This window comes from Panthera uncia, chromosome D4 (genome assembly GCF_023721935.1).
Source record: "Panthera uncia isolate 11264 chromosome D4, Puncia_PCG_1.0, whole genome shotgun sequence".
Lineage (NCBI taxonomy): Eukaryota > Metazoa > Chordata > Mammalia > Carnivora > Felidae > Panthera > Panthera uncia.
Window position 1 is genome coordinate 15,952,430 of NC_064807.1, and position 25,463 is coordinate 15,977,892.

General features: G+C 38.1%; 1 protein-coding gene across 2 annotated transcripts in view; it reads left to right on the top strand.

The window, feature by feature from the left end:
• Nucleotides 1-11,012: 11,012 nt before the first annotated feature.
• The window catches only part of RORB (RAR related orphan receptor B), a 384,008-nt gene continuing 369,557 nt past the window's right edge, over nt 11,013-25,463 (top strand). Inside the window, exons 1-2 of one of the 2 annotated variants that reach the window (XM_049633912.1) lie at nt 11,013-11,462; nt 16,555-16,671. The gene's annotated coding sequence lies outside the window, so the exon portion shown is untranslated. The remainder of the gene's footprint in view (nt 11,463-16,554; nt 16,672-25,463) is intronic. The other variant, XM_049633919.1, reaches the window with a different exon arrangement.

A 25,463-nucleotide genomic window follows, 5' to 3' on the forward strand; every position in this document is an offset into this window, starting at 1 on the left:
GCTGCCCTGCCTGTCAACCACAGAGGCAGAATTCTATCCATGGTCACGAATGACTCTTTTGGCCCATTTTTTTAAGCTAATTTTACATATTTTCAAAGACTCATCTTTGAGTGACTTTTTTATAGTCCAGTATCAGCAGGGGGCCCATTTACATAATTTAACCAATCACATAACAGCCCTACTTGGCCAATCTTGGTCTTTGAGGTGCCCATTTAACATCACCAGCACAAAGACTGCATCATTCCCAATCAAAAGCAATTCCACTCTATTCACTGGAAGTTATCTAACACATGTTCCATCGGTCATCTTATTAAAACATTATCTGTGTCACTGCCTCCAGAAGACTCACTGTGACCAAATTCCAACAACCCCCTCCCAAACAATAACCAAGATTCTGGGAGAATGAATTCAATACCTTTAGACAAAGGAATCAAGGATCAAAAGGTCAAATATTGTCTCCAAATAGAATTTACTACATTCAGAAGGAATTGGCATTCTCCACTTCCCACTCTATGCCCCAAGTCAATACGTTGCTTTCGCATAGAATTTGCATCCCCACTTAGAGACAAGAAAAAAATGTAGACAACGATAATCGTAAGAAAATAAATGTTAGGTGTGCCTCGGTGGCTCAGTCGGTTAGGCGTCCGACTTCAGCTCAGGTCATGATCTCACGGTTCGTGAGTTCGAGTCCCGTGTCGGGCTCTGTGCTGACAGCTCAGAGACTGGAGCCTGCTTCGGATTCTGGGTCTCCCTCTCTCTCTGCCCTTCCCCCGCTCGCACTCTGTCTCTGTATCTCTCAAAAGTAAATAAACGTGAAAAAAATGTAAAAAAAAAAAAAAGAATATAAATGTTAGAGGTTATATCTTTGTATCTCAGATATTTTACCATGAAAGGTTTTTTATTATTTTCCACCATGGACAATGAAATTCTACATCATCATCTATAGTCAATCAGCCAGGATGATATAATTATAGCAAACAAGAAAAAAATATATTCCATTAACCTTACAGCTCTCTCATGGTAGTAAATATATGACTTCTGTTAGGCTTTTGACATGTTAAGAAAACAACAACAACAAAAACTCAGGTCTTGCCCTACTACTTTCAAGAACCTGAGAATGAAAAACACTGTATCAGACACATTTAAGAAGAAATCTCTTTTATGGCAAGATCAGATCAGCCTTACATCTTTCTTTTTAGTTTATGTGAGTATCCTTCATGAGTCCCTCATAAGTAAATTAACCTAGTCAGCTGTTATCAAAAAATAATAATAATAAATCTTTGAACATCTATTAATCTAAGAATTTTCTCAGCCAGTCCAGTTCTAACATGACTATTGGAGAAAACCCATTAAAATAATGGTAAATTTTCCAATAAAATAATTCAAGTTTTCGTTCACTCCTTGGTCCCCGGGATCTAAACATCTGCTAAGTTCTGTGTGTATGTGAGGGTTTCGGATGGAGGGAGTTTTGTGCACCAACCTATGGATGAAGAGAACAACAGGAACGGGCAGAGATAACATGTTTTGCTCAAATTGCTTCAATTACAGTTAGACCCTATGTCCAGAGGCTCAGCAGCTTTGTTCCGCGTTATAAAAATGTCCTTTTGACATCGGCATTTTGTTTCTTAGCCAAAGCACTCCATGGAGACTTGATGCATCTCATCAACACCATCCCATCACCTATGCTAACTGTGCCATTAAGAAAGGTTTGCAGTGCCTGGAAACTGGAAGGGGCTGTGCACAGGCTATCCCAGCAGCTTAGCTATTGCGCTGGCACAGCTCCAGCTTCTCTGCTAAATACATAATTAAATCTCACGGTCGACATGGTGTGATTCATTCCCATAAAGTGTGAAAACAAACAACTGTGCATGCGCTGTCCCCAATTTCAAATTCAAAACAAAAATATCCTGGAATCTTCTATTTCCCTTAAGTTTCAAGTGTAATTAGACCGTTTTTTAAAGACAAGTAGTCTTCCAGTTTCCATGTGTTAAATCCAATCTGTCGGTTACAAATGGGGGGGGGGGGAGACAAACGACTGCAAAATGTAACATCTTGGTTTCCTCTCTTTATAATCAAGTGCTCAAATTGACTTTTTTTCCCCTAGAATTACCAAAATGTCATTGCTCTCTCATGCAGAGCCTTTGTTTATTTACCAGTTTACAGCCAAGAGCAAATGTTCACAAGTAAGTAATCAGCCCCTCCAAGTGCTGTTGACTAATGCAAACTTACAAACGGCAGCAATGTGACAAAGGGCAGCCAGGATGCTGGCTTTGGCTCCATTCCATAGCCCTAAGTCACAAGGAATTTAAAGGAGATGTCCAGCACCTCTCCATAGACGTCACTACCAAGTTCTTCTGGAGGGCAACAATTCTTTTCATTCTTCCAAATAAACTTCACAAGTAATAAACCAGATTTGCCCAGCTGCTACTTAGGAGAAATTCAGTGCATGAGGGCTTAGAGTAAAAATTTTAATCCACAAATACATTTTTACAGTACATTTGTATTAACAGAGCTCAAAATAAATCAGTAAATATTTCTGGAAGAGAGGGAAGTCATAATGGTATTTTTCTTCTCAATAAATATCAATTTTGTGGCGTAAGTCTAAAATTAATAGCCCGAGTAACCTGAATAATGATTTTAGTTAATACATATACATAAATTTATTCAGGCTAAGCATATTTTATGCAAATGTGTGTCATCTATAAGCATAGCACATATATACACCTCTTCAATGACCAATAATTTCCTATCACATTAAGTTTTCCATATTTCACATCTGATTCTATTCTACCATATCTCCATACGTCTTTATACTATATTATACATATATACTTTTACATATATACTTCCTTACACCATAATAATCTACTTCTTTTACACTTGAGCCATATAGAATTTATTTTCTCAAACATGTTATGTACATCCTTAGTTCTATAATTCTAATTCTATTCTCTCAGCTAAGAATGCTATTCCACAAATTGTCAAAACACCTCCCATATTTCATAGCCCAACTCAAATGCCACCAACAGCTAAATACTGTCGCCTCATGGGGCTCCTGGGTGGCTCAGTCATTTAAGTGTCTGACTTTGGCTCAGGACATGATCTCGCAGTTTGTGAGTGTGAGCCCCACATCGGGCTCTCTGCTGACAGTTCAGAGCCCAGAGCCTGCTTTGGACTCTGTGTCTCCCTTTCTCTCTGCCCCTCCCCCACTCACGCTCTGTTTCTGTCTCTCAAGAATAAATAAACATTAAAAAAAATAATAAGTAAGTAAATATTTATCACCTTATAACCCCTCATAGCATTTTGTGTGTGCTTCTCTAATTGCATTGGCATAATTTTTTGATATCTCGGTAATGTGTACTGGCATGTTTTTTTTTCTCTCCACCTATAAAATTGTAAAGACTGATGACAAGAACTATGTGTCACCCATTCTTAAATCTTTTTCAAAGCCAACAGCAGAATTTTAAATTTAATCCCCACTCAAAAAAAAAAAAAAACTGATTGAACAAAGGAATGAGCTAATAATATCTGTAAGCATATTCATTGTAGAAAAAAAGCAAATGAAGAAAAGCAACACTAAAAACATTTTAAAACAGCCATAATCCATGTGTATGTTATTATATGCTTCCTATCATTTTTTATATTGTATGTACATGTAACAGATTTGTATCTTGTATTCGTGAAAATAAAATTTGTCTATTTTATGACCTACTACATTTAACACTACCATATATCCTGACTGAATATACCATTATGAGTTTTTTCTACATATTATATGCATTTTATATAATATTAACTATACGCACGCATGATTCAGATAATCCTCTACCCTTAAATATCGTTACTGTTTTTCATTTTTCTGTCTTCATCTTTCCTGCAAACATCAAACATTTTGAGGTTAAAAAACAAACCTCAACTGAGTAAATTCTAAATATCCTATAGACTTTATTCAGCAATTTATGAATCTGATAGCATCCAATTTGGCAGAAAGAAAGCTGCTCCGAGGAGCTGTGCAAAATGAAAAACTTTTATAGGCAGAAGGGAGAGAGAACAAGGAAGTTACATTAGATCAAAAAAAAAAAAAAGGTTGGTTAATGAAAGGTCACTTTCCTTTAGGGGATGACAGGAGTCTATCAAGCATATTATCTAACCTGGGCTGATCAGGTAAGTTTCTGATTGGTTTAATTTCCATTTCCAAGAGAGCCAAAACTGCAATGAAGTTAGGTCCTGATTTGGAGGCTTGAGGTTTAGCATAAGCAACTCCATTTTGAGCCTGTTGTTTTATTTTTAACAATAATGTAAAAAAAAAAAAAAAATTACCTCCACTGCTAATTCCATTGCTTAAAATTGCAACCCCACCATGGTCTCTCTCACATGGACATTGCAGTAATCTACCAACGGGTCTGCCTGTTTTCTTTCTCGTTCTCCTTCTTCGGAATATTCTCAGCTGAGCACACAGAATGATCTGTCACCTGTCAGATCATGTCCCCTATCTTCTCAAATCCTCCAAAGTCTTTGTTTGACTCAAAGTAAAAACCAAAGTCCTAATAAGAGGCCAGACGACGCTTTGCAACAGCACCCTTACGCTTCCTCCTCACTATTTTTCTGGCCCAATTTATTGTCTTTCCCCTCTCCCACCCTTCTCTGCCATCCCTCAAATATCCCAGTTCTTCCAACTTATAACCTTTGCACCTGTTGTTCCCCCAGCTGGTCTACCCATCCCCAGACTTACCTACATAAAAACTGTCTCCTTTGAACTGCATCACATCTTGTTTGTATTAATGCCAAGGAGGTGCATTCGCCCTCTCCCCTCTTCTACATCTTTACTGAAACACCAATTCTCAGGGAGGCCTGAAAAATCAATCTCTGTCGCAAATCCCACTCTATCTTTTCCATACACTCTTCACCAACTCACACATTTAATTTAATGTCCTTCTCCCCTCTATTTTATAGGAGAGTCTACAGCTCCTAGAACTGTGTATCTGACACACACTTATTACTTACTAAATACTGGTTTAGTAAGTAGATATTATGACGAACAGACGTTAGCTAAATCTTTGCCTGCATTCAAGTTCCCTTCTTCCCCATTGTTCTTCCCTCAACTATGCATAATCAAAATACATGGAGGCTTGTCTTTCCACCTCTGAAAACATCTTCATTCTTTGGCACAGTGAATGCTCACAGAGAGTGGACCACTCACAAGTGCACCTCCACACTTCTGCCCCCACTCGTCGCATTGTATGTTTAAGAATCAGTTGTCTCTTTTGTGCCAAAACTGTTTATGTCCGTTTCCCTTGTTATAATTATACAACTTGATTAAAGCTTCATATGGCTATGGACTATGGATCTGAAAATAGAGTGGGTCATGATGAAAATGTGATTGAAGTATTTAGTAAGACTCAGTAAAGGCAAACTGCTCCAAAAAAAAAGATGCCAGGTTTGACAACAAAATATTTTTAAATTAACTATAAAAATATAGAAAGAGCTGCACCCATAGCTTTCAAAAATGTTTTTAAATGCTTAACAACCCCCCGACCCTACAAAAAAAACAAAAACAAAAATAAAAACAGAAACTTCTGGAAATTATAGATGATTCAATATGGGGATAATTTATGAAAGAGAAATAAATTATAGAGGACTTCAATCACCAAAAACATGACCTTACCCCCGGTCAAAATGTACATTTGTACCTTTAAGTTAAAATAAAGTGGGCATAGTTATAGACGTATATAGATATAGATACACTTTTTAAAAATAATCAACTTTAGTGTTTGACTTATCCCATCAGTAGTAATAGTAATAATAGATTTATATAATCTTTCTGCCTCTTACTTTTATTATCAACAAAATGGAGAAAATACTAATTGTGTTGCCTTCAGTGAAGGTCTATCGTGAGAATAAAATAAAGTTACATATCACAAAGTGCCCTGGAAAGCTATTAAAGATGTAAGCTGCTGTTATAATTAAATGGATTTAAGGAAAAGCTGAAAGTAATAAAAGACACCTTTCCTTCCTCATTCCCCTTAGACATATTCTTTTCTGGAATTATCGAGGCATTTTCACATAATACTGTTCTAAACTTGAAAATTCAAATGCATCAGGCATTCCAAGCATAACTGGAACAAATTCAAATGAACATCAGATTTCCATTTAAATCCAATTTCACTCACTTTCTCCTTCCTCTGTTTCAAGTCTCAGAACGCTCTTTCCTCTTATAACCAAGCCCCTGTCTCAAGAGTCAAGGAACTCACTTGGGTCAACTTCCTACCTGGGGCAGCAGCCATTTTCCAGGGGCTTCTTCTGAGCCTGCACACCAAGGAGATTCCCACAGCAGAGCCCTGGCAGTTTGCTGAGACGGGAGTCCTGGAGTGCTCCATGAATGTAAATGATCTGAGACAATAGGACTGCAGATAAGGAAGGGGCCCAGGTTTCTACCAGTCCGATCATTCCCACCCTTCCCTCCATCGCCTGAACTGAACAGGTGGCAATCGGACCCCACCTGGCTGGGAGGCAGCTCGTCCATCCTTCTGTGCGTGTGGGAGCCACTTCAACAGTGTGTCAGCGATGCACAAGGTGTTTTTAGGTTCTGGTCTGAGAAAGCGGAAAGGGTTCCACAATTTTGCCAAGGACTCCCAACAGGACAGGCAACAGGCTTTGTAGGCTGGACGAGGGCTTTGGATCCAGATCTTTACTACTCAGCACGCTGTGATTTTGTGCAAATTACTTCAGTTTTCTTCGTCTCCGTTTCCTCGCTTCTAAAACATATACAAAAATGCCTACCTCACAGTGAGGGGCTTATTTTTTGTTTGTTGTTTGTTTTTATTGTTAAAAATAATATAGATATGCTTGTCTACATTTGCCAGGATGAGATCTTTATTATTATTATTATTATCATTATCATTATCATGTTATTATTAATTATGATGATGGCGTTTTAAAACTCTGTAACTGAAAGGTAAAACAGAACTTTGTGACAATTCAGACTTCACATAGAGAAGTTTCTCTTCTTTCAAATAAGGAGAAAAGATGTTTGTGTAATGTGAAGAAAGCTTCGTACATTCTCTTTTTACACTATATCACATGCAGGGGTTTGCTTCTGTATAAATACAGCACCCTTCCTGCCCGTTCAGGTAGGCAGAATGCAGCTGTTACAGAAATATTTTAAATAATAGATCAACAGCAAATATGAGTAGCAGACTTACAGTTTTCACGTTCTTAACCTTAACTCTGTTCTCTGCATTCCACAAGCCCCAGATGTTCAATTAAGACTCGGGGGCGGGGGAGAGGGGTTCACTTTCTAGTTCTTTATTTGAACTAAAGACATCTAAATAAATAAAGGTTTGAATAAAACAATCCTAAAAAATATTTTATAATATGTCAGGACATCCCCGTATAGTTTGTATACTGTAAATAACATACTTCCCAATAATTACAACAGAACATCTTCTAAATAATGTATCTTTTTTAAATTACCTAAATAGATACCAATGAAAGTAATTTAAAAAATAGAAACAAATCATTGTAACAATGTATGGTAAGTATATATAATACGATTATTATATGTACAATATTGATAGATATGTTTTCTAAGCAGCTTTCAAAGATAATCTGCCAAGAAAACAGTTATTCACCTTCTATTTTTAAGTACCTGATCGAATACAAAAACTTATTACCTTTCCCCAGAGACAAAAACTGTTTCCAAAAATGTTTTCCAAGAAGAAGAAATATCTTTTTTTGCAGTAGAAATTTAATTAAAAAAAGACTCAAGCAAATCACACACCAAGTGAGAAATAAAAAAAGGTTGATTCAAAGGACTTTTGTGTTTGCATCTGATATTTAATAGATTTTTGTATTACCGCAAAGCTGAAAATAATCATTTCTCAGCATCTTTATCAGAAACTCCAGAAGGCCAAGCCCCATGCAGAACTGGTAATTGAGTGTTAAATTGGGGGGTGGTCGTCGCTTCAGGGGAACTCATCTATTGTCAAATCCTCAAATCTTTCCCTCCTAGGTTCCTAAGTTCCCTCTGTGACACATTTCCTTTTTGTATCTAGTGTGTTGAGAATTTTAAGAGCAGCCTTGCTTCTCAACTTGCTATCAACCGCATTATAGCCTTGGACAGGCACAAGAGGACATTCAATAAATATTCTATAAATACACATGATATATAAAAGGAAACTAAAGAGTTTGGGGAGTTAGAACTTTAAACATACTTTCAAAGCATTTTTGTGTTTCGAACGGGAAAGAACTCAGACCTGGGTAATGCTAACTGTAAAGCTAATGAGAAGAGCCTTCATCCTCAAGAAGAAATTTATAGCTACCTTCTAGGTTTAACAATTAAAATGCCTTCCAGTCATTTTGCATAATACTTTACACAAATTCTGAAGCTTTCTTTTAGGGAGTTAACAGTTAAGTTGCTTCAGAGCAAAGATACAATCAGCCTCCAATCTTACAATGGATAATGCTAAACAGTGACTGTTTGAACTGCTGTTTTCTGGGAAATACTACTGAGAAAAATAGAGTGGTTAACATCAGTGCTTGCAGCCTCGACCTTAAAGATCATCGCATCATCACCGAATAGTACAATACTTCGTACAATGTGTTTAGACATAATTATTGTTTTTCTAAACAATTTAATTGTTTAATGTCTAAAGAAGAATGTCTGCAATTTTCCCCATTCATTTCAAACTGTTTTATCTTAAAAAAAAACAAATTATTTTTTAAGTGCATAAAGCCTTTTATTTTGAGGACACGATGTGTGCTAAATTTCTTCAATAGATGTGATCTGAATGATGCTTCGAATATTATCTATTCTTTTAAAGTCCAATTCAAATTCTATTTCCTTCAAAAAGCTTTTTTTCTGAAAGAAATCATTTCTATCCCTATATACTGTATATCTCTTTCACTCATTTGCATGCTATTATTTCTTGATCATTTGCTAAGTGATTTCATATGGACTGCTGCCTATAAAAACCAAGTATACACTAACATTAATGAAATTGTAACAGAAGTATATACTTTAGCTTATGCACACATTTTTAGTAATATACAGAGAAAGCATTTTGCAGCATATCGAGCAGCAAACATTAGGTCCTTACATTTATCTCAAAATAGAGATGTATCACTGTTTTTGAGTCCAAGAAAAAGCCCCCAATCTTGCAGTGAAAGCATTCATTTCCTTAGTAATTCTCTCTGAGTATTCAAAGACCCCACAAGACTTCATGAAGAATGACGTCATTTTCTTAAGTGCTGCCCTATCCCCATTATCTCCTACAGAGCCAGGTCATAGGTGCAAAATGATATTTATTCAAAGTGAAAGTACTATATTATCTCATTTAAACTTCAAAAATATTAAAAGGATAAATTATTTTCATTGTCATTTATTTTGCAGACAAAGCAAGAGAAATAAACAAGTAACTTGTTTGAGAAAATGCAGGTAGGAGTTCAGAAGATTCTAAAGGTCTTCCTGGCTCTAAACCTTGCTTTAAACTACTCCACTATGTTTCCCATTATAATAATTATCACATCCTTCTTTTCTTCTTTGTATTAGGTAACATAAGAGCAGGAGTCTTGTCTTTATACCGCTATCGTATGAGACCTTACATGTGCAAGCATCAGTAAATATTGCTAAATTAATGTTTGAATTAATGACTCAATGGACTCTAGTGCATTCAGTAACAAATTTACTAATATCATAAAGCAAATAATCTGAAAAATAACTAATATTTGGTAAGTTCTATGTGCCAGGCTTTTTATCTTTACTTACTTTTATTTTGAGATTATTATAGATGCACATGCAGTCGTATAAAATAATAGAAAGTTCCTATTACCCGTTATCCAGTTGCCCACAATGGTAACATCCTGAAAAATTATAGTATGATGTCACAACTAGGATATCGACATTGATACAGCCAAGGTACAGTGTCTTTCCATCACAAGAGTTGCCCTTTTATAGCCATACACATCCCATCAACATCACCAACACCCCATCCTATGTTTAAGTGGAATCCATCCAATTTGTTCATGCATTCATAGTTTCTTCCTTTTTGTTACTGAGAAGTATCCCATGGTACAGGTTTACCACAGTTCATTGAACGATGTGAGTTTGTATTGAACATGTCTTTTTATTATGATGTTTTGACATCTGGGGCCTTATGGATCCTGGGGAAACTTCTCCCCACCTTCTAAGGCTAATCAATTCCTACAGATAGTGAACATCTACCTTTCTACCCATACTCCCACGTGGAAACTTCCTCTATCAGGCCCTTACACTCCAAACCAATATTCACCCTGCTCTAATCACCCCAGGGCCAGGTACCAGGCAACTCAGGACAGCCCCTAGGTCCCAGAACCTGCTGAAATTATTCAAATCAACCAATCCTAAACCTGTTTGCACTGACTTTCTTGTTGCTTCCTGCAAGAACCACAACAAAGCCTTGCTCATTTTCCTCCCATGCACTTTGCCTCATGACAAACCCAGGGGAGACTGAGTCAGAGATCCTGCTTCTCATGACCTTTGAACTGTCCCACCTCGCTGGCTACCCTCAACAGCACAGCACACACAAAGTACTCACCCATTCAGCAGGCAGGCCTCGGTCAGCTTGGGCCCTCCAGGCCTTTGGATCCATGGCCCGGCCAAACCACCTGGATTATCTTCCTGTCGGAGGGCTCCCACCCGCAGAAATACGATGCCATCCTGCTGTGCACAAGCAGCGACAGGCAGTCCCCATTTGGTCATGCTGCTGATCTGGCCTTCCACAGGAATCCAGGCTCCCACTGTCTCTCAAGCCAAGACAACAGGTCCCACCAAGCAAAGCCTCCGAGTTCCGGCAAGAAGCGGCTTCACGCGCATTAGAAGCCTCTGCACAGTGCGGGTTTAGAAAGCAGCAGACGCCTGACTTCCCCCAAGAGCAGGCAACCGTGACCCGGACACTTCCGACCCGGTTCCTGGCTAAGTACGGGTCCCCGCTGATCCATAATCCCCCTGGTTCCAGAACACTGAGCGGAACCGCATGCGCAATGCACTCTCCGGCTCGAGGCTCGAGGCTGCGCCACCGCCTGGATCAACCGTGCCTCCCACGCGTCTCTCCTGGAGGATTCCCGACAGCAGCTCCGCCCTACCTAGCGGAGGAGGCTAGATGTTCAAGCTCTCCCCAGATCTACCTTCGGGGTGAACAGGCTGCGTTGGTGAGGGTATGGCTTGGAATTAGTTAGATCCTTGGGTCCACAACAGCCTCACCAGTTTTGTCTCTCACAACCTTTGAACTGTTGGAGATCCGGGCTCGGAACCCTGGGAACACGCGTGCGCAGTACGTGCCTGTTCAGCCGCCCTGGGGGCAGTGGACGGTCTAACCACCTGAATATCCTCCTGGGTGCAGGGGGCCTCCCTCCCAATATGACCTGATGATGCACCTGCAAAGGCACTATGGCAAGGCAGTGTATGCCTCCTCTTCTTGGGAAGTGTGAGTAACAAACTCTCTTTTCAGTGGCAGCCACCTCCTGATCTGTTGGCCTCGCCCATACCAGAATAATAACAAGATTGTTTTACTTTGGGGCTATTATGGATAACGTTTCTATGAGCATTTGTGTCTTGGTTTTAGTGAACCTAAGCTGCCATTTCTCTAGGATAAATGCCTAGGAGTGCAGTTCCTGAGTTACATGCTGGTTGCGTGTCTAGAGTTTCATCTAAATGCGTATATAACCCTAACAGCAACTCTGTGATGTTGGTGTTATTTTTTTCCATTTCACAAATGAGGGAATTGAGGCACAGAGAAGGTCAGCAACTTACTTAAAGGTCTTGGTAGCTTACTTAAGATCCTTCATAAACTGGCATCAACTATAACAAATATTTTTTAATCATCTTTTACTTCATTTGTACCACTCACTGCCCCTGAATATGCCTTCTACCTTCCTGCAGAGTACAGACTCAAACTCAGGCAAGATACGTATATATTCCAATGCTACCAAAAAGAATAAACATTTTACTATGTGATGTAATACGCTAATACCATACAGATACTTCATCCCTTCCTGGCGTCTCTTTTAACATAATTAAAAAAAAAAAATGATTGGAGCACCTAGGTCGCTCAGTTGTTAAACATCTGACTTCAGCTCAGGTCATGATCTCATGGTTCAGGAGATCAAGTCCCACATCCACTGGGTGAGCTCAAGCCCTGCCTTGGGTGAGCTTGAGCCCAGCTTCAGGTGAGCCCCTCTTTCCTCTCTCTCCTTCTTTCTCTTCTCTGCCCCTTATGGGATTCTCTCTCTCTCTCTCTCTCTATCTCTATCTCTATCTCTATCTCTATCTCTATCTCTTTCTCTTCCCCTCCCTCACTAGTGCCCTCTTGTTCTCTTAAAAAAAAAAAAGGTTAAAAAAAAGTTCTTAAGGATCTCATGCAACCAATCTGTGTCTTGGGAGATAGCACATGATAAATTAAAGAGTCCATTTGGATGAAGTTTATGTAGAATTTACATCCCTTCTTCATATTGCAAAGTTTTGGGTTTTTTTTTCAGATCCCTTTGCCATGTCCATAATAATCCTATAATGAATGCCAGGGCACTATCCTGAAAGATGAGAGCAGTGGAGACATTTGTCCTCATGGAGTGCCCTTAACAGTCTCTTGGTATCATGTCTCATGCAACAGTAAAAATGTCCCCAGCTGTATTCAAGCAAGAAGTTGGCAGCAGGGCTCTGACTTAAATCCGTACTTGTTCTTCCCAAGTTTAACGTCCAGAACAAATAGCTGAAAGATGAAGGATTTCCACTCTAACCAAAACTGCACAGATGTTACAAAAGGGTATATAGAATATCACCAGGTGGCCTTTTCCTTAGGTAATTAAGCAGGATTTTAGAAAACTGTAATAACATTGTCTGTGGGGGCAAAAGCAGGGACAAAACAGGTCAAGTCAAGTAATTCAAGCATCCTCTACCGTCTCAAAAAATAAAACATTGAAGTTTCAACTGAACTGAAGACCTCTATGCATCTCTAAACAATCCCATTCTTTCCTAGAGATAACCACTGGCCTTAATTTTAGTTTATCATACTGATGTATACTTTTATTCCTATTATATTCCTATGTTTTTATTTGTATGTATATTTAAGGAAATATATATATAGTTGTTAAACAAAAAATGTCATTGTATAGGTATTAGTTTTTATATACCTGGCTTCTTTCTGTCCATAGACTTCTCAAACTTAACTTTACCTACTCGAAATTATACTTTTCAGTTTTATCCATGTTAGTACATTGTTACTATACTTTTTTCCCTTTTCACTGCTGAGTAATGCTACATTGTATTATTATACTTAAAAGTATTCGTCTATTTTTCTGTTTTTAGACACTTAGATTGCTTTTTTGATACAAACAATGTTTCAATAAATATTCATGTATAACATTGAGCTAATGCACAGGAGTATCTCAAGGATATATATATATACCTAATAATTGTTATTCCTGTATCATAAGTATATACCTATTAAACTTCACCAGAGGTATCCTTTGGGATCCTAGCAAAAATCAGATGACACATTCAAAGTGGACACTTTCCAGGGAATGTAAAAAAAAAAAAACTATTTAATATGCATTTTTAGAGTTTAGGGACATAGGAAATAGTGCAATACTCTGGGATCAGCAAGAGCAGATACTACTCTTAAGGCTTAAATAGCAAAGGGAGGAAGCAGTGAGAAGGATCAAGAAAATGTAACTCCATGGAGAGTTCTATGACAGGATCTTTGGTATAAGGGATAGAATGCAACAAAAACACGTGAGAAGAGCAACAAAATAAATACCAGGAACTCACTTCCCTCTCGTCTTCCAATCTTCCACTGAACCCATCAGGAAGCCAAAGAACCTGGGAGACTGTTAATATAAGGTCCACCTCCTAGGGCAAAATGCTGAGCAAAGAAAGACATTGGATCTGGAGAGATAACCAGGAAGTATCCAGCATAATAAATGCAGCAAAATTGCTTTACAAAGGAATTGTATTGTTTTACACTCCCACCAATAGTGTATGAAATTCCACGTTCTCATCAATGCTTTACTTTTAGGCATTTTACTTTTTGCTAATCTGATGGGTATGGAATGATATATGATTTAAATATTCATTATCCTTACATCTTTTGTAGGTAAGCATCTTTTCTTGTTTGTTAACTATTAGTATTTCCTCCTCTCAAATTTCTTCCCTCAGATGTGTTCTCATTGTTTTTCTTATATTAACTTTTTTTCTTTCTTTTTCTTTCTTTCTTTCTTTCTTTCTTTCTTTCTTTCTTTCTTTCTTTCTTTTAACATATCTCCAATGAATTCTTCCAGGTTTTACTCCACTTTGGTTTGAATGAACAGAATTCCCTTTCTTTCTCTCTCGAATGCACTTGGTTCAACTTCCGGCATCTGGAGTGGTAACTGCATAACTGCCACATAGTATCCATTTTTCCTGGTCCTTGTGGCAGGATCTGCATAGGGATACCATGTGTTACTAAAGCAACAGCATTGACATTAACATTGCTTTCTATCCTTGTCCCAATTCAGTTATGCAAAAATGAAAACTTCTGTGTGCCTTTTTTTCATATGTATATTCTCTGCGGGTAAGTGCACTCTTTTCCATTTAAGAAATAGGAATTTAGTTGAAGGAAGAGGAAGAAGAGAAGGGGAAGGAGGAGGAGAGAAAAGAAGAGAAGGAGAAGGTAGAGAAAAGGGAGAAATTTGACAACTTGGATCACCTCATTGATATGCAAGGACATATTCTTTATTACTGGCCTTGATTCTATTGGTACTCACTAAATAGTGACTGGTTGCTTCTCTTGAGAGATTTACATTTAAATGTTCAAACAGATAAGCTCTAAAATCCAGAGAGTGGAAAAGAGTAGTTAATACCTTTAGTGAGGAGTTCTCAAATAGTATAAGAAATTACTTTGCCTGCATTAAACATGTTCTTGTTTATTCTACAAAGGAGCAGTGAATCACAAGATGTTGAACAATAACTATGAAATAATTGAAGATAAAGTTTGAAAACAAAAAGTGCTTTACATTTGGGGCACCTGGGTGGCTCAGTCAGTTAAGCATCTGACTTCAGCTCAGGTCTTAATCTCAAGATTCACGAGTTCAAAAAGATTCATGGTTCAAAAAGTTTGCATGTAACTTAGTGACTTGTTATTTTCAAATGCACAGTTTTCTTTTTAATTCGGTGGGAAAAAAATGTGATCATTTTCTTGCAAAGAAATCTTTATCAGAAAAATGCAAGAAGTGTTTCAGATGATTTTAAAAGAGCTATTTGCCTGGATCTTGAAAGCATCACCACATTATGTGTTTTAAATATCAATGCTACAATTAAAACCAGAGAATGAAATATTTGATCAGGAAATCCAGGAAAATAGCTATGATAAAGACAAAAGCTATGAGAATAATACAGTTGACGTGGCTGAAGCATCTAGTGTAGCTAAAGCATCATTAGAGGGTAATACCTGTAATTAAAAATAAAACAGGAGTCCATTAAGTAACAAACAAATAATATTGAAAATCAATGTGGTCAACAATTGATTCCTTAAAAGGGCTAATAAAATTGATATAAACCTTCATAATATTCATCAAGGAAAAGAGAAAAAAAAGCACAGATTTCCTATACCAGGATTGAATGAAGGGTTGTAACTATAGATTTTATAGGCCTTTAAAAGGTTATGTCATGAATACTTTATGCTAATAAATTTAGCAATTTTTATGAAATAGAATTTCTTTTAAAAATCAATTTACCAAAACTGATACAGTAAGCCTAGATTATCAGAATATGTCTATGCACCAAAAAAAAAAGTGAAAAGAAAAAGCCTTTTGTAAAACAGTGCATACTTTATGATTCCACCTATATGAAGAGTTACAATAGGTGAAATTAAGCTATGATAAGAATGTGAAAAACCAGAAGAACAGGCCAAAAAGGGAGTTGTTTATACTAAGCCCCACATCACCAAACTGAGACTGACTTGACTTAAAAAACAAATTTATTTTCTCACAATTCTGGAGGGTAGAGTCTGAGATCAAGGTGTCAAAGGAATGGAAACTTAAACCATCAATCAGGAATTGACTGGTCAGCTATAGATGGATAATCTGTCTGAGATACTCCTACCATCTTCTAAAGGAAAGTGACCTTACAGTAACTAACCTGCTTTTTTGCCTAGTATTACTTCCTTGTTCCACTTCTTTCTGCCGGCAAGTCTTTCATTTTGTACAGCTCCCCAGAGCTCCTTTTTTTTTTTTTTTTAATGTTTATTTCGAGAGGGAGAGAGCACAAGTGGGACAGGGGAAGAGGGAAGAGAGAGAGAGAATCTCAAGCAGCTCCGTGCTATCAGCAGGGAGCCTGATGTGGGGCTTAATCTCATGAACCAAGCAATCATGACCTGAGCTGAAATCAGGAGTCAGACGCTTAACCAACTGAGCCACCCACACACGGCCCTCAGAGCTCCTTTCTATGTGCTAGATTGGATGCTGCCCAATTCTTGAATCATGGAATAAAGCCAAGGAGATCTTTAACATTTACTCAAATCTACTTGAATTCTGTTTCTTTAACAGTCTCATGGCAGTGATGGGACTTGAAGAAGACATCTGACAGCTTCAGGGACAAGGAGAAACACAGACATCATTACCTGCAGACCCCTTGAGTTTTCTTCCAGTTTCTGAGGGCTGTGGGTAAGTTCTCGCATCTGAGCTCTGCTCTCTTTACATTGAGCTTCTGATCAAATTGGCTTTCGAGTCCAGGGTTAACGGGTCAACCTAGACTAACAAAAGACTTTAACAGATCACTAGCCCTTAATCCTAAATTAGTCCAGATTCCAGTCCAAGACCTAGCAGGTCAGCTCAAGCTGGCAAACAGTTCCACCTGGAACCCTGGGAATTTGGCTTGACGACCATCAGATCAGGGACACGAAAAATATGGCTGGAGAGAAATGTGTGTTGTTATACCATTTAGAGCTAGGATCCTACCAACTGTTGCATTTTCAAGAGAATTATCTTTTTTCCTTTGGGCTATCTTTGGGAGTGGCTCTGGATCTCAGGAGAATAGTATCCTTAGCACTGTCTTTGGAGAAGCTTCTTGAGTCCTAGGAGTTGTTCAATACTGCCAAAAATATTTGCTGTTTGTTCTGGATGAACCTGACAAGATACTTGAAAGGATTTTCTTTAGTATCTCTATGACCAGAAGTTGGGCAAATTGGAAGCTGATATTTAGAGCCTCATAGGAACTATTTTTTGGGCCTTTACTCCTAAGCAACATGGAAGTATATACCCAAAGGGAGAAAAAAAATATTCCTAAGACAAACAGCTCTAAATCTAGAATATAGGAATCTTTTGATTTCCATTTTTGTTGAAGATCTTCTGCCTGATATAAAGAAGCAAACTGAGGGTAATGTAGTTGGATGAATGGATCAGCCTATGGTGCCATTTAAGTTGCAACCCAATCCTTGAGGACTTAAGAACAACGGTCCACATCTTATAAATTGAGTCTTTACAAGACCAAAAATACAGCTCCAGAAGCAGTTCAAAGTCCACCTATCCCTTTTACCAATCCCCAAACGTCCCCTATTTGTCTCAAAAGTCTTGTAAGTATTTTAAAACTCTGGTCTTGGAAAATGGAATTCCCTCTTGGAAGAACTTGCATTCTTTCACTAAGACTTTGAGATGTAAATATTCTAACCACTTCTGTCCAGGAACTCTCATCTAGGCCATTGTCTTTGAAGTGCAAACTTCAAGGAGGTAATTCTTATCAGAGGGCAAAAAAAAAAAAAGCAGGGGGGTGTGTTTTGGAAAATAAATAAATGAAAAATGTTAAATGTCTTGTCACAAATATTAACAAAAAGATGGGGCGCCTGGGTGACTCAGTCGGTTAAGCCTCCGACTTCAGCTCAGGTCATGATCTCGCGGTCCGTGAGTTCGCGCCGTGAGTTCGCGCCCCGCGTTGGGCTCTGTGCTGAAAGCTCAGAGCCTGGAGCCTGTTTCGGATTCTGTGTCTCCCTCTCTCTCTGACCCTCCCCCATTCATGCTCTGTCTCTCTCTGTCTCAAAAATAAATAAACGTTAAAAAAAAATTAAAAAAAAAAACAAATATTAACAAAAAGCTTTAGCCATCTGAGCAGATAACTTTAACTTATTCCAACTGCCAGAAACACAATTTGGATTTAAGTATCATTTATAAACTATTGAGTTTTGTATTATTATACCTGACACATGGCTAAAACTTTAAAAACAAAAGTTATAAATCTCTGTTTGTGTCTATCTGTATAGACACATCTGTTATGTATGTACATTATAGATATGTGATATTTTTCTACCTCTGGATGGTATCGTCAAAATCAAATTATAAAGGAGCTCTGTTTAGTTGGCTAAAGGAAAAATAAGCACTTAGCAAATTAAGTATTTTCAGACTCTCAGAGTAATGAAATTGACCCAGATGGTTTTCAGGTTCATGTGATCTGGGGTAATCTTTGGTAAATAAATGCTAGTTTCAGTTTATTGGCTTAATTAAAATAGGTATGTCTTCACAGTTGTCAGCATTAGATATATTGTAAAACTACGACTTTTAATTTACTTGGGTTTAATAAGTTTGTATTATCTCTGTTACAAAATTTGTCAGCAAGAAGAATAACTTAGTATATCCCTTAGTATATGCCTACCTTTTTTGTGAAATTTTCATGCACAATCTGAATATTTAAAAATAAGCAATTTAGATAGATACAAGTGAGATAACAGTTTTTAGGTGAACTTTTCAGCAATGGTTATGTTTTATGGTGTATCTACTTAAATAGCTTCCAAAATTGTTGGCAACCCAGAATCTTAAAGTTACACTGCGATAAGTTAAATAATGGATATTCATTGAATGTCTAGATCATTTCCAAATAATATAAAACACTGACTGAAACATTAATTACTGAACATAGATTTACCTACTGTGGCTTCCATTTACAGAGGAAGTAAAGATATTTGGGTCTATTAAAACATATCTTGTGTCACATTGAAAACTTTACTATGAAGAAGAATATACTTCTAGAAATTATGAAATAAGTTTGTCAGTCCACAGAATGATAGTGTAAAAGACAGTCCACAATTGCTTACTTCTTAGTTTTCTCTTGGAATTAAGGATTCGAAGGGTTAAGAATTCTAATTGATACATATAATTAAAACTGCTTAGAAATAATAAGGGTGAAAGGAAACAGCTGTGTAATGGAGAATAAAATTACTGGTTGTTCCAGAATTAAAAAAAAAAAAAAAAAGGGACCCAATCCGAATGGATATAAAAAAGTTGTAAAGGTTTATGGAAAAGCAACCTGGGGAAGGGAATTTTATGTGTAGTCAAACTGGCTAAAATTGGAATGGATTTAAGTTTGTTTTTTGTTGTTGCCATTGTTTTAATGAGTTTTAATATCAAAAGGACACTGATGCAAAATTAGAATTTGGCTTTGTGTCTACTAAAAGGACAAAATTTTCTTAGACTTTTGGTCTGCTTTAGATAAGACATTATAAAAGCTTCTTTACCTTGTGGGTAATTCACCGAGATAGCAAAGATTTTGTTTTAGCAAAATAATTTACTGTGTTTCACATTGTCTTTATCAGGTCTTTGATTACTTAAGAAAACCCAGTCTTCTCAATATTGAGAGAGTTAAGTTTTGCTCACAATGATGTAATTTTTTGTATTTGACTTTAATATCTTCTATTGTCACTTTGATCAAATAGATAATTAAGTTTTTTTTTCCATAATGATCTATGATCCTATTTATTCAAACGTTCAGACCTTAGGATGTTTTGACGACTTCCCCAAATCAAATTCTATATAGAGTTTTTTTTTTACCTCAAAGTAACTTTGAGATTTCCCAAAGGGTCGTGCAAAAAGATCCTCAAAACACTTAATATAAATGTCCCAGAAATTATATACAATTCTCATAAACCTGAAATGTCCTGGCATAATGTTACCAGTCATAATTTTAGTTATGACCTTAAAATGTTGTATGTCACAGGGGAGCCTGGGTGGCTCAGTTGGTCAAGCATCCAACTCTTGCTTTCAGCTCAGGTCACAATCTTACTGTTAGTGAGTTCAAGCACTCCATCAGGTTCTTTGCTGTCATCGAGGAGCCAGCTTCAGATCCTCTGTCCCCTTCTCCCACTGCCCCTCCCCACTCACGCATGCTCTCTCTCTCTCTCTGTCTCAAAAATAAATAAAAACATTTATAAAAAAAATATCAGGGCACCTGAGTGGCTCAGTCAGTTAAAGGTCTGACTTCGGCTCAGGTCATGATCTCACGGTTCGTGAGTTCGAGCCCCGCGTCTGACTCTGTGCTGACAGCTCCGAGCCTGGAGCCTGCTTCCGGTTCTGTGTCTCCCCTTCTCTCTGCCCCTCCGCCACTTGCAGTCTCTCTGTCACTCCCTCTCAAAAATAAATAAACATTTTTTAAAAATGTTGTATGTCACAGAAATAACCAAATTTCCTTGTCAATTTCATTACAGTAAATTCCCAGGATATTTAACCCTGGGCATAAGTCTTTTGTCATTTATAAATAGTTATCGTTTTTCTCTAATGCCTTTGCAACAGTGAGATTTGTGGAAAGGACCTTACCAAGTGATACTTGACCACTGACCCCCCTGCCAAACTACAAGGTGCCAAACCTTGGGTGCATATTTTACAACTAAAGAAGACTCCACCTGCATCTAGTTCTGTGAAAAAATCTGGAGACCTCAAATCATATTGACTAGTAAGAGAACTATCCAACATCAGGGTAGACTGGTTCCTGCCAAGACATTGGATCAAGAACATTTCTTTTGATTCCTTCTTTCATGTTTGTACGTACGTATGTATTTTGAGAGATGGGGAGGGTGGAAGAGAGACTGAGGAAGAGAGAGAATCCCAAGCAGCTGACAGTGCAGAGCTCAACACGGGGCTTGAACCCATGTGTGAGATCATGACCTGAGCCAAAATCGAGAGTCAGATGCTCAACTGACTGAGCTACACAGGTGCTCCTCTTCTTCCCTCTTTGATTATCCTTTCCCCAATTTGTATACCATGAATGTCTTTATGATCTTTTGTTTCCCTTTTTTCCTTGCTCTGACCTGGAAACATAATGAAAATGTATCTCAGGACAGTGCAAACAGGAGTGATCCAGGCTCCAAATGATTGTTGGATTTGCTGTGGTTCTGGTGACTGTAGTTCTGACTGTCACAAACTTCCCCCTGATTTTGAACATTTCAGTCTCTGTAGCACACACTCAGCTCCCTCTCTATTGTGTCAGGTTCCCTAGTTCTCTGGGTCCATTGCCCTGTCTCTGGTTACCCAGAGAAACTTGCAGGCAGGCTCTATGCAAAGAAAGGGACACAAGGTGAGGTTAACCAGAATCAAACCACCTGTGTGGTCTACAGACCATTCCATTTCACTGGCCTCCATGGCTGTCAACTTTCCAGTCCCAAGCCACAGTCTCAAACAGGAACTACCAGGAGACATTCAGGATTCAAACTTTGTTTTCCCTGGCAGATCCCCACACCCCTGTCAAATGAGGCTGTGACCAGTAACCTCTCTGTAACTCTTTTTTTTTATTTTCTTAATGTTTATTTATTTTTGAGAGAGAGAGACTGTTAGCAGAGTCTGACGTGGGGTTCAAACCCAGGAACTGTAAGATCATGACCTAAGTCAAAGTCGGACTTTAGAAGAGTCTGACGTGGGGCTGTTAGCAGAGTCTGACGTGGGGCTCAAACCCAGGAACTGTAAGATCATGACCTAAGTCAAAGTCGGACTTTGACTGACTGAGCCACCTAGGCACCCCTCTATCCGCAACTCTTGAAAGTATTGTAGAATCTTCTGCTGAAGGAAAAATACCTAGACTCTGGCCAAAATTGTTTTTGATTATAGCATAGCCATTGGTTGTCTTTTAGCAGAACAAGGAGGTGCTTGTGCTATGGCCAACACCATTTGCTGCACTCATATGGACACCTCTGGGGACACTGAGACTCAGATACATAAGATCATTGAACAAGCCAGTTGGCTTAAGAAAGTAACTCTTTCAATGTGGTCTTTCTCTGACTTACTGATTCTGATTGGTTTGGGTCTTGGGCATCATGTCTCTGAAGGGCACTCTAGATATTGGGAATTATCCTGTTCATTATAATAATCATAGTAATCTCCTTGATGTTCTTTATTCTCTTAAAAGCTTTAAGTGCGTGCTTGAGGCTGCTAATCACCAAGCAATTGGTGTCCCTGAGACTAGAACATCAAAAAAATCGATCCAAATGGGAACCCAATGTTATGACCTGTGAATGCCATAAAGAAATTAAGTGAAAATACATCATGACCTGTGAATATCACACAGAGAATCAGGAAAACAAACAACTGTGTGAGAACTCCAGAGCAGTCACTGGGGGTAGCACTAATGCCTTAAATTTTTATCTCCTCTCTCAGTTAAGCTGAGAATCTGATCAAAAGGAGGGAATTGTTAAAAACAAGACAACAGCTCCAAAATGAAACTGTTTATGCTAAGCTCATGTCACCAAACTGAAACCTAACTTAATTACAGTCTTAAGTTCTTTCAGATATGGAATCTTTAAAAAGTCCGTCAGGAATTGCCTGATCAGTGCTACTGAGGTTATGTGCCCGATAGACTTCTACTATCTCCTAAAGGAAAGTGACCTTGTGTAGCCAACCTGTTGTGGGGTTTTTTGTTTGTTTTTTGTTTTTTTGTCTAATACAACTTCCTTCTTCCTGCTCCTTTCTGCCGGCAAAAGTCTTTCATTATATATGGCTCCTCTGAGCTTTCTTCTATCTGCTAGATGAATGCTGTCTGATTCATGAATCATTGAGTAAGCCAATAAGATCTTTAGAATTCACTCAGTTGAATTTTTTTCTTTTAACAGAATTAAAACAGTGATTGTTTCTAGGGGCTGGAGATTAACTGGGAAAGATCATGAAGGAGCTTTATGGGATGATGGAAATATTTTGTTTTTTGTTTCCTGATAATGGCTATGTGTTAAATGAATAAGTGCATTTATCAACATACTGTATGTTACGTATTTAAATTGAACTTCTGTTTTAAAAATGTATTTATTTGAAATGGTGATCAGTTGGCATTCAAAAAAAAAAAAAGAATGAGTTAAAACTAGTTATAATGGTGTACCTTAGTCTATAAACTTATATTTATTGGAAGAAAATCAGGCTTCTTAGGTTAGTGTTCTGTTTTTGTTATTTTTGTTTTGTTTTATTGTGCATGTGTGTGTGTGTATGTGTGTGTTGGGTTTTTGTGGGGTTTTTTTTGTTTTGTTTTGTTTTGTTTTAGTATTTGGACACCCAGTTTAATTCAAAGTCTTTTGAATTGACCTTAGTATACTTAATCATAATACATGAAAAATAATTTTCAGAATCAAGTTCAACAATATCACAAGAAATGATCCCAAACCTTGAAACTAAAATGCAAATACTCCAGCCATAGAGATCTCCACAGTTCCTACATTTGATTTAAATTGGGTTTTGAAATTCTTGATCACCCAGGTGAAACAAGAAACGTGATAAATTATATAACCTTCAGTATCTAGTTTTTAAAAAGTCCAGTTCCACGTGGGAAGCAAAGTTTTTTCTAGCATGTAATCTTGTTAGATGAAGGAAAAAGAACAAAATAACCAAAGATACAGGACTCCTGTAACTTCCAAGAAACTTAGCAGTTAGCTAATATAGACTTGCTCTAAAATTATAAGACAGGTAAGCACACTAATTTCCCAGTAGGGAAAGATACCATGCAAATACAGTCTGATTAGGAAAGAGAGAGAGAGAGAGAGAGAGAGAGAGAGAAATGAAAGGAGTTCCAGGAATGCACAGGGAAATGCTCAGCAACTCCACCTTTTCTAGATCCTGTTTTGTCCAATAATTCAGCAAATTCATGTGTCTTCTATACCAACAGAGAACACTTAGGGGGAAAGTATGTTTAATATCTTCTTGGTTTAAATACTATATTTAGAGAAACGATATTTTTTCTGAGTTTAGAAATTCAAACAGTGCAGAAGGGAAGAGACAGGTATTGGGTCAGGGATCTGGGCCTTGCAGTTTGTAAGGGAAATCACCAAATGACTCACATATCTACCTCTAGAAAATACCCAGTGAACTCTGTGAGCAGTTTGCAAATTTTGCATTATCTTAGGTGCCTCTGGAGAACTTGTTAACATGTAGATTTCCCACCATAACAAAGATTCAGATTCAGTAAAGGCCCAAAAATTTGAGGCCCACAAATCTTCAAGCTTAGTGAGCATACCAGGTGACTCTGATATAATGGTTCTAAGACCACACTTAGAACAAGAATAACTTGGGTTAGAGGATCACAAATCCCAGTGCTACAGAGGCAGGTCTCTCATGCCAAAGAGAGAAGCAGGTCTGACAAGACAACTGAGAGATGGGAATATGGCTGTCTCTCAGAGATGAACACGTGCCTCATGTGCAGACCCTGGGCACTTAGAGCTGAATGAAGGCAATGTAGGTCCAGTATTGGAGGAGCTTCTGATTTCTGAAGAGACACTTACATCTGGACCTTTTACATAAAATATCCTGGCTTGGTTTGTTGTTGTTGCTGTTTTTGTGGTGGTTTTTGTTTTCTTTTGTTTTTTTTTTAAATGTTTTATTTATTTTTGAGACAGAGAGAGACAGAGCATGAGCGGGGGGGGGGGGGGGGCGGGGGGAGGGGGGGGGCAGAGAGAGAGGGAGACACAGAGTCAGAAGCAGGCTCCAGGCTCCGAGCTGTCAGCACAGAACCCGATGCGGGGCTCAAACTCACAGACCTCGAGATCATGACCTGAGCTGAAGTCGGATGCTTAACCTACTGAGCCACCCAGGTGCCCCGTAGTGGTGGTTTTGAGTTCCATACACAAAGCAGGGCTTGAACTCAGAATCCCAAGATCAAGAGTAGCATGATCTACCAACTGAACTATCCAGGCACCCATTTTCTGTTTTGTTTTTGATGTAGGCAATTAATAAAGGCAAAACCCAACATTGGGATGTGGCCAAAACACAACTTCTAGCCTATCGGAGCCTACCTACCTGCCATCAGTTTGCAATTTCTGCTCTTGATTATGGTGGTTTTCCCTACAGTCAGTCTTTCAGATATTAATCAATCTAAGTAAGTATCCAGAAATTGCTAACGCTTAGTCGAAAAGATTTTCCTATCTGATGAGGGAGAATTAGCCCTGTGATGTAGTTAATGAAGAAGATCCATAGTCATCTTATGCTTGAGAATTTATCGGTATGTCTGGCATTTTCTGTACAAACTATAATCCTCACTGTTTTCCGAGCGGAAGGATGACCAGCCTCTGCACAGGGATGGGCAACACGGATGCCAAAAGTCAGGGCCAATTTTTCAAAAGGGAAAGAAAGGAAAGAAAATCTGCTCAAATATGTAAACAAGGACTTGGTGGGGACCCAAGGCTTCTATTGTACAGGGTTTGAAAGAGAGGATTTGACTGGGACAAATTTCA